Here is a 6993-nt window from a genome sequence, read left to right as displayed (position 1 = left end):
CGGTTGCGCCGATAAACAATCCCTTTTTCTGCCAATGCCAGGGAGGGAGGGCTTACACACGTCACCCGCCTCCTGAATACGAAAGGCCTGGGAGCCGAGAAAAAAGAAAGAAAAATTATCGAAGTCTTTCGTATTCAAGAGCCGGGTGACATGTGTAAGCACTCCCTCCCTGGTGTTGGCAGAAAAAGAGATTGTTTATCGGCGCAACCGTATGCCTTGCAGGAGAGGGCAGGGCGTAGTTAGACCTGTTGCGGATGACGAGGCACCTGCGTGTGCTCAGTGATACATATTTATGTTGTACAAGTGTCCAGTAAAGATAGTTGAAGTCTAGCGGGTGTCCTGTGTGTGTGTGTCTTGGTGTTGTGTGTTTCTTACTGCTAAGAATATGATTCCTTCACTATCAGAGTTAGGCGTCTAGTTGCCATTAGAGATTTGTAGCAGTTACATGCACTGGAGGGGTTTCTTTCCCTGTGTGCTTTCAAAAGCGCATGTATTTTCGCACGATGCAGCCAAATTTTGTCGAGCCACAGCGGCGAAAGTAATCATGTTTTGTACATTCCAGAAACTGATATGGCTACTACGAACAACTGGCTAAAAGTCTCTAACTGCAACCAGTTGCAAACCTGTGTTAGTTAAAAAGTTAATTATCAGAAATTAGTTAACCAGCTTACTAAATACACCTCACCGGCTTTCTGGTGTCTGCTAAAACTGGTAATATTATGCAGCAAAAGCCATATTTTTGAAAACTACTTATTCTTCCCTGAAACACCTGGTGCATATAAATACTGCTCACTTTCCTGTACAACACAGAAACGAAATAATTTCTTCTGTAACATGAAAGTTCCATGAGCCACATAACAAACCCGTGGAAAAAAACTGCATGCATACACACACATCTCTCCAAAACAGCTAAAAAATCCCACACAGTGAAACAATGCTTACACTGTCTTAAGACCAACATTAAAGGCTGCAAACACTAGCGAATTAAAAGTCAAACAAATGCCAAACATATGCTAAATGTCCCCATGGATGTAGATATTAAGCTATGAGCTGATTTTAATAAAAATGCATCAGCACAGAAATGCTTAAGCGACTTTGTTGGTGCACTATCCTGACACTTGTCCTCAATATCAGGCAGCCTGCTTGTTGTTCATCATCATCATCAGCCTGACTATGCCCACTGCAGGGCAAAGGCCTCTCCCATGCCTCTCCAATTAACCCTGTCGTTACTTGTCTGCATCACCAGTGGATGAGGTAGCGTCCTAGTGATGAGACGTGTGCACGAACAGGTAGCCTTCTCCATGGCAGAATGCAGCAGCAAGAGAACTGCACAAGAAAACATTCAAAGTATACAGTTATAGTAACTTCTAATAGAATCAAACATGAAGCAGCAACAATCAGTTAAATGTGCACTAAAATGCAGCACTCCGAGTGAGTTTGATAAGGCTGCTGAGTAATAGCATAAGCAGCAGTCACAAGACTAGAACTAAATGTAATGCATCCTTGAACAAGAAAAAGCTATAACATGCTGTTGTGTTCAATTCTGCCCCCACATTCGAAGACTGAATGATATTCACAGGAACTGACATTAACGTGTTACACCTAATTAGGCAGGCTCGAGACAAGGCGGTAGGTGACTATGGCATAGGTTCTAGGAACAGTAGGGGAGAGTTATTAGTAGAGTTCGCAGATAGAAATAGTTTACGGATTATGAATACCTTCTTCTGCAAACGAGCAAACAGGAAGTGGACGTGGAAGAGCCCCAATGGTGAGACTAAACATGAAATAGACTTCATACTGTGTGCACACCCTGGCATCGTAGAGGATGTGGAGGTCCTCGGTAAGGTCCGTTGTAGCGACCACAGAATGGTAAGGTCTCGTGTTAGCTTAGATTTGAAGAGGGAACGGAGGAAACTGGTGAAGCGAAAGGCTATTAACGAGTTAGCATTAAGAGGGAAGGTAGAGGAATTCAGACTGTCGCTGCAAAACAGATTTTCCGCTTTAACTGAAGAAGACAACCGCAGTGTTGAAACAATGAATGATAATCTTACAGCTATCGTTACAGAGTGCGCCGCAGAAGAAGGTGGTAGGATGGTTCGACAGGATACCAGCAAGCTATCTCAGGAGACTAAAGATCTGATTAAGAAACGCCAAAGCATGAGGACTTCTAACTCCACAGACAGGATAGAACTAGCAGATCTATTGAAGTTAATAAATAAGCGCAAGGTAGCCGACATAAGAAAGTTTAACGTGGAGAAAATCGAGCATGCTCTAAGGAACGGAGGTAGCCTAAAATCAGTGAGGAGAAAACTGGGCATAGGTAAAAACCAGATGTATGCGCTAAAAGACAAACAGGGCAATGTCATCAGCAATATGGATAAGATAGTTGAATTAGCCGAAGAATTCTACACAAATCTATACAGTAGCGAATGTAATCATCAAGTTACTGAGGGAGGCAGTCGAGCACAGCAATGGGACATCCTGCCAGTAACGAAGGAGGAAGTAAAGAAAGCCTTAGGAGCAATGCAAAGAGGGAAAGCAGCTGGTGAGGATCAGGTAACAGCAGATTTGTTGAAGTACGGAGGAGAGATTGTGCTACAAAAACTGGCCACCCTGTATACGCAGTGCCTTGTGACCTCGAGAGTACCAGAAGCTTGGAAGAACGCTAACATTATCTTAATTCATAAGAAAGGAGACGTCAAGGACTTGAAGAATTACAGACCAATCAGCTTATTGTCCGTTGCCTGCAAGGTATTTACTAAGGTAATCGCTAATAGAATCAGGACAACCTTGGACTTTAGTCAACCAAATGATCAGCCAGGCTTTCGTAAAGGATACTCGACAATAGACCACATTCACACTATCAATCAGGTGATAGAGAAATGCGCAGAATATAACCAACCCCTATATATAGCCTTCATTGATTACGAGAAAGCATTTGACTCAGTGGAAACCTCAGCTGTCATGCAGGCATTGCGGAATCAGGGTGTGGAAGAGTGTTATGTGAAAATATTGGAAGATATTTATAACGATTGCACAGCTACTATAGTTCTCCATAAAGTCAGGAATAAAATTCCAATACGGAAAGGTGTCAGGCAGGGAGACATGATCTCGCCAATGCTCTTCAATGCCTGCTTACAGGAGGTATTCCGGGGACTGGAATGGGAACAGTTAGGGATAAGAGTTAATGGAGAATACCTGAGTAATTTGCGATTCGCTGATGACATTGCCTTGCTAAGCCACTCAGGACAAGAACTGCAAAGCATGATCAACCAGTTAGACAGGCAGAGAAGAACGGTGGGGCTAAGAATTAACATGCAGAAAACCAAAGTAATGTTCAACAGCCTAGCAAGGGAACAGCAGTTCGCAATTGGTAGCGAGGTGCTGGAAGTAGTAAGAGAATATGTCTACTTAGGGCAGGTAGTGACCGCAGATCCGGATCATGAGAGGGAAATAACTAGAAGAATAAGAATGGGGTGGAGCGCATATAGCAGATTCTCTCAGATCATGATTGGTAGCTTACCAATATCCCTGAAGAGAAAAGTATACAACAGCTGTATCCTACCGGTACTCACCTATGGGGAAGAAACGTGAAGGCTAACAAAGAGGGTTCAGCTTAAGTTAAGAACAACGCAGCGAGCTATGGAAAGGAAAATGATAGGTGTAACGTTAAGAGATCGGAAGAGGGCGGAGTGGGTGAGGGAACAAACGCGGGTTAATGACATCTTAGTTGAAATCAAGAGGAAGAAATGGGCTTGGGCAGGGCATGTAATGCGAAGGCAAGATAACCGCTTGTCCTTGGGGGTAACGGAGTGGATTCCAAGAGAAAGCAAACGCAGCAGGGGACGGCAGTAAGTTAGGTGGTCGGATGAGATTAAGAAGTTTGCGGGGATACAGTGGCGGCAAGTGACAAAGGACAGGGTTAATTGGAGAGACATGGGAGAGGCCTTTGCCCTTCAGTGGGTGTAGTCAGGCTGATGATGATGATGACCAAATTAGGCTACCACGAAGAGATATTTAGCCATTCCAGTCATATGAAGAGAACATGCAGGCCATAAAATATAAAAATTATGTTGTGTTTCTGATTTGTCTCCACAAAAATTCAGGCAGCTTTTGTTTTCAAAAGTGATGGCACAAAGACATTGCAATATAATGCACATGTTACCGTAGATAATGTATCATTTGGAGCTATACCAGGTGTTAGGGGAAAATGTATGAACAAAGAGTACAAAGGTGAGCAAGTTCGTCAGGGCAAGAGTGGCACACTCTAAAGCAAATGAATCAAAATATTAAGGCACACACTGCGTCAGATACAATACTTGTAAGTAAAGCTGCATAGAACTACAAGCGATAAAAGCCTCAGAAACGTGCCCCTAAGGGAGCAGCTGGACTGGTAGTTTTTTATTTGTCCCGCAGCACATCCCTCTAGTGCTGAGGCCTGCTCATATCTGTTTAAGTTAAGAATACAAGGGAAACAAGCAAACAAGTGTTCCAAAGAAGATAAAAATGTGCACTTAGGTTGTGCTTTAGGAAATTACCTGTCACTAATTGCAGCAATAAATACCTCGAGAAAGAAAATAAGTTATTTACACAGCTTATTACAAACCTTGATGGCACGGGAGAAAGGCAACATCAAATGCATCGGTTCAAGTAAAGCCAGGGGTCTTGTTAAGGTCACAGCAATATTTGTTGACTTAGGCTCAGCTAGTGTAATGCAATCAGTAACTGAACGTCGGCATGAATAAAAAAAACAATGCACCAATACTCAATTCCAAATGCATTTCAACTGTACAGTGCAGTCAGTTGTGACAAAGGGAGTGTGAAAGAAAACCTCAGCAATGCTCATGACATCGAATAAGCACCTTTCTTCTGTACAGCTAAAATATAAGCTTTGCAGGGTTTCATGTAATGCAAGGATAACCTGGTAAGGTATCAATTATTGATGCTAGCAACAAATATGCTTCTAAAAAAGAGTGCTCCACTTGAACGCCAATATTCAATTATGCATTGCCCGTTAGGCCATGCCTATCACATCACTGGTTCACTTCAAACATGCCATACCTTGTAAGAGGTAGGTACTGCTGAAGTAAACCTATAAAATTTATTTGCTGCTTTTAGACTGCTGTATAAAGGTCATGAAGCAGATAATTGTTTTAATTTGGTCTATACAGTGGTCAAGATTTCCAAGCACGAGAGGCATGAGGGAAAAAACTATAGAAAGCATTTCACACTATAACACAATGCACTTGACTAGGGGAGTGCTTTCATGACGCCCGCAATATCTTTTCCCTTTCTCTTGGTCCTCTTTTGAAAGAAAAAAAAAACGAAAGAGAGAGGGAGCCTGGACCAGAAGATTTTTGGCAGGCTAAAAAAGACAAGAAAAATATACCCACTTGTCTACCTATCCTTTTACAAGTGGCACATGCTTGATATCCAGTGTCAATGGCTGATAGGCTGAACCAGCAGGTCTTGATGTCATTTGCCTCTGGTTGAGGTAGCATTGGCTCGATGACAGATGAAAGCTGGTGCAAAAGTAGCGTGATGATACCGGTGGAGCAGCTGTACAGGGCTTGACTGCGGGTGCATTTGAAGAAAGGCTGCATTAGAGCCATGCTTTCATAAACATCACAGAAGCCACATCCCATTAAAACCTCTAGCTGTTCAGTCCAATGTGTTCATGAGTGGAGGCTAATTATTAATTACCTATGCCTCCAATAGTTAGCAAAAAAATGGTTTACAAAGCTTGTCATACTTTTCTTAAAGCTATTATTCGCGAATCACGTTATACTTTTATCGCCTCAGACTGAAAATGGGGGAACGACATAAATGTAGTGAACGTAAAAAAATAAAATGACAACAAACCTTCCATTGTGCGATTACCTCAGCTGCACTGCAATGGAATGGTTCTGCTATTTTTAATTGTCGTTTCGTTGACCAGAACTATCAAGAAACACAGCACTTGATGTGACTGCGACGTAGAACGGGCAATGCTCCTTATCCAGTAAACACTCAGGCAGCAGAATCAAAAGACGCACGCCTCTACAAGCACTTTTCGTTCTTATGGTCTCCTTTTCACGCGTTGCTCCTGTTCAGTCGGAATAACGAATCAAGCAGCACCCCATAGTTCTCGGCGTGCAACCAAATTCTATCACATAACTCCTGCGCCGAGGAGCTGACGCAAACAGCGTGAGGTGGCGGGTTAAAAGTTGCATAGTTGGCAAGCGAGCGTGTCAGAACACCTTCTCTCTGCAAACGATCGCGTGGTGCCCGCATTTTGCACCTCACTGCGAACAAGACGTGAAGACCAACCCAAATGCATCCGCAGCCCTCAATCATACCCCCGACACATCGCAGAAGTCATTTTCCAGTTCTGTACTTACATTTGTCAACGTTCACGGCAAGCCGTTTCTTCTATCGGGCATCGGGCGCCGGCCGCTCTCGGCGTGGTTGCGTGCAGTACGTCAGAGCAGTTTTTGAGCACTGCGTGCGCGTAAGAACGTCTTCCGCAGCACTGGAGCCATCTGTCACCTTCCGAGTTCAGTCACACTACCACAACACTAACGAGGCCGCACATTTAACACAAACAAACTGAAGAAACGCACCCACATCACAACCGTCGCACCCCGCCAACAAAGAGTCGTTTCAGCGTCCTAAAAAAGATAGTGTAGCGCGCGGCCAACATGAGACTCGCAATCCACCGTCAGCGAACGGAAAGGTGGCGCTAATGTCGCCTAACTTTACACGCGTTAAAGAAAGAATTGATAAAGCCCTTTTTGCCACAAACTTGTTGCATTAAACGACAAATATTTTGTTTCAATTACAAAGTCAGCAAATTGGAATGATTGCGGTGAAAAAATGCGACTACTCACAACCATCTGTTTCTGGCGGCGCTGCGAACGAAAGCTTGGAAAACCGGGCAGCATGCCGGGCAGCTACAGGCGACGCATCTGGGGCCAGGAAAGCCGCAGCCGCTGCACGGCTGCACTGTCTGCC

General features: G+C 43.8%; 1 long non-coding RNA gene across 1 annotated transcript; it reads right to left on the bottom strand.

The window, feature by feature from the left end:
- Nucleotides 1-358: 358 nt before the first annotated feature.
- On the bottom strand, nucleotides 359-6668 carry LOC149325553 (uncharacterized). Its single transcript, XR_016286122.1, has 3 exons — nucleotides 6381-6668; nucleotides 5394-5574; nucleotides 359-1326 (listed from the first exon to the last, which is right to left on the bottom strand). It is a non-coding gene; the product is annotated as an uncharacterized LOC149325553 (long non-coding RNA).
- Between the last annotated feature and the right edge of the window lie 325 nt (nucleotides 6669-6993).

Source organism: Amblyomma mixtum, chromosome 10 (assembly GCF_055824585.1).
Source record: "Amblyomma mixtum isolate Tamu chromosome 10, ASM5582458v1, whole genome shotgun sequence".
Taxonomy (NCBI): Eukaryota; Metazoa; Arthropoda; class Arachnida; order Ixodida; family Ixodidae; genus Amblyomma; species Amblyomma mixtum.
This window is presented reverse-complemented; position numbering and strand designations above follow the sequence as displayed.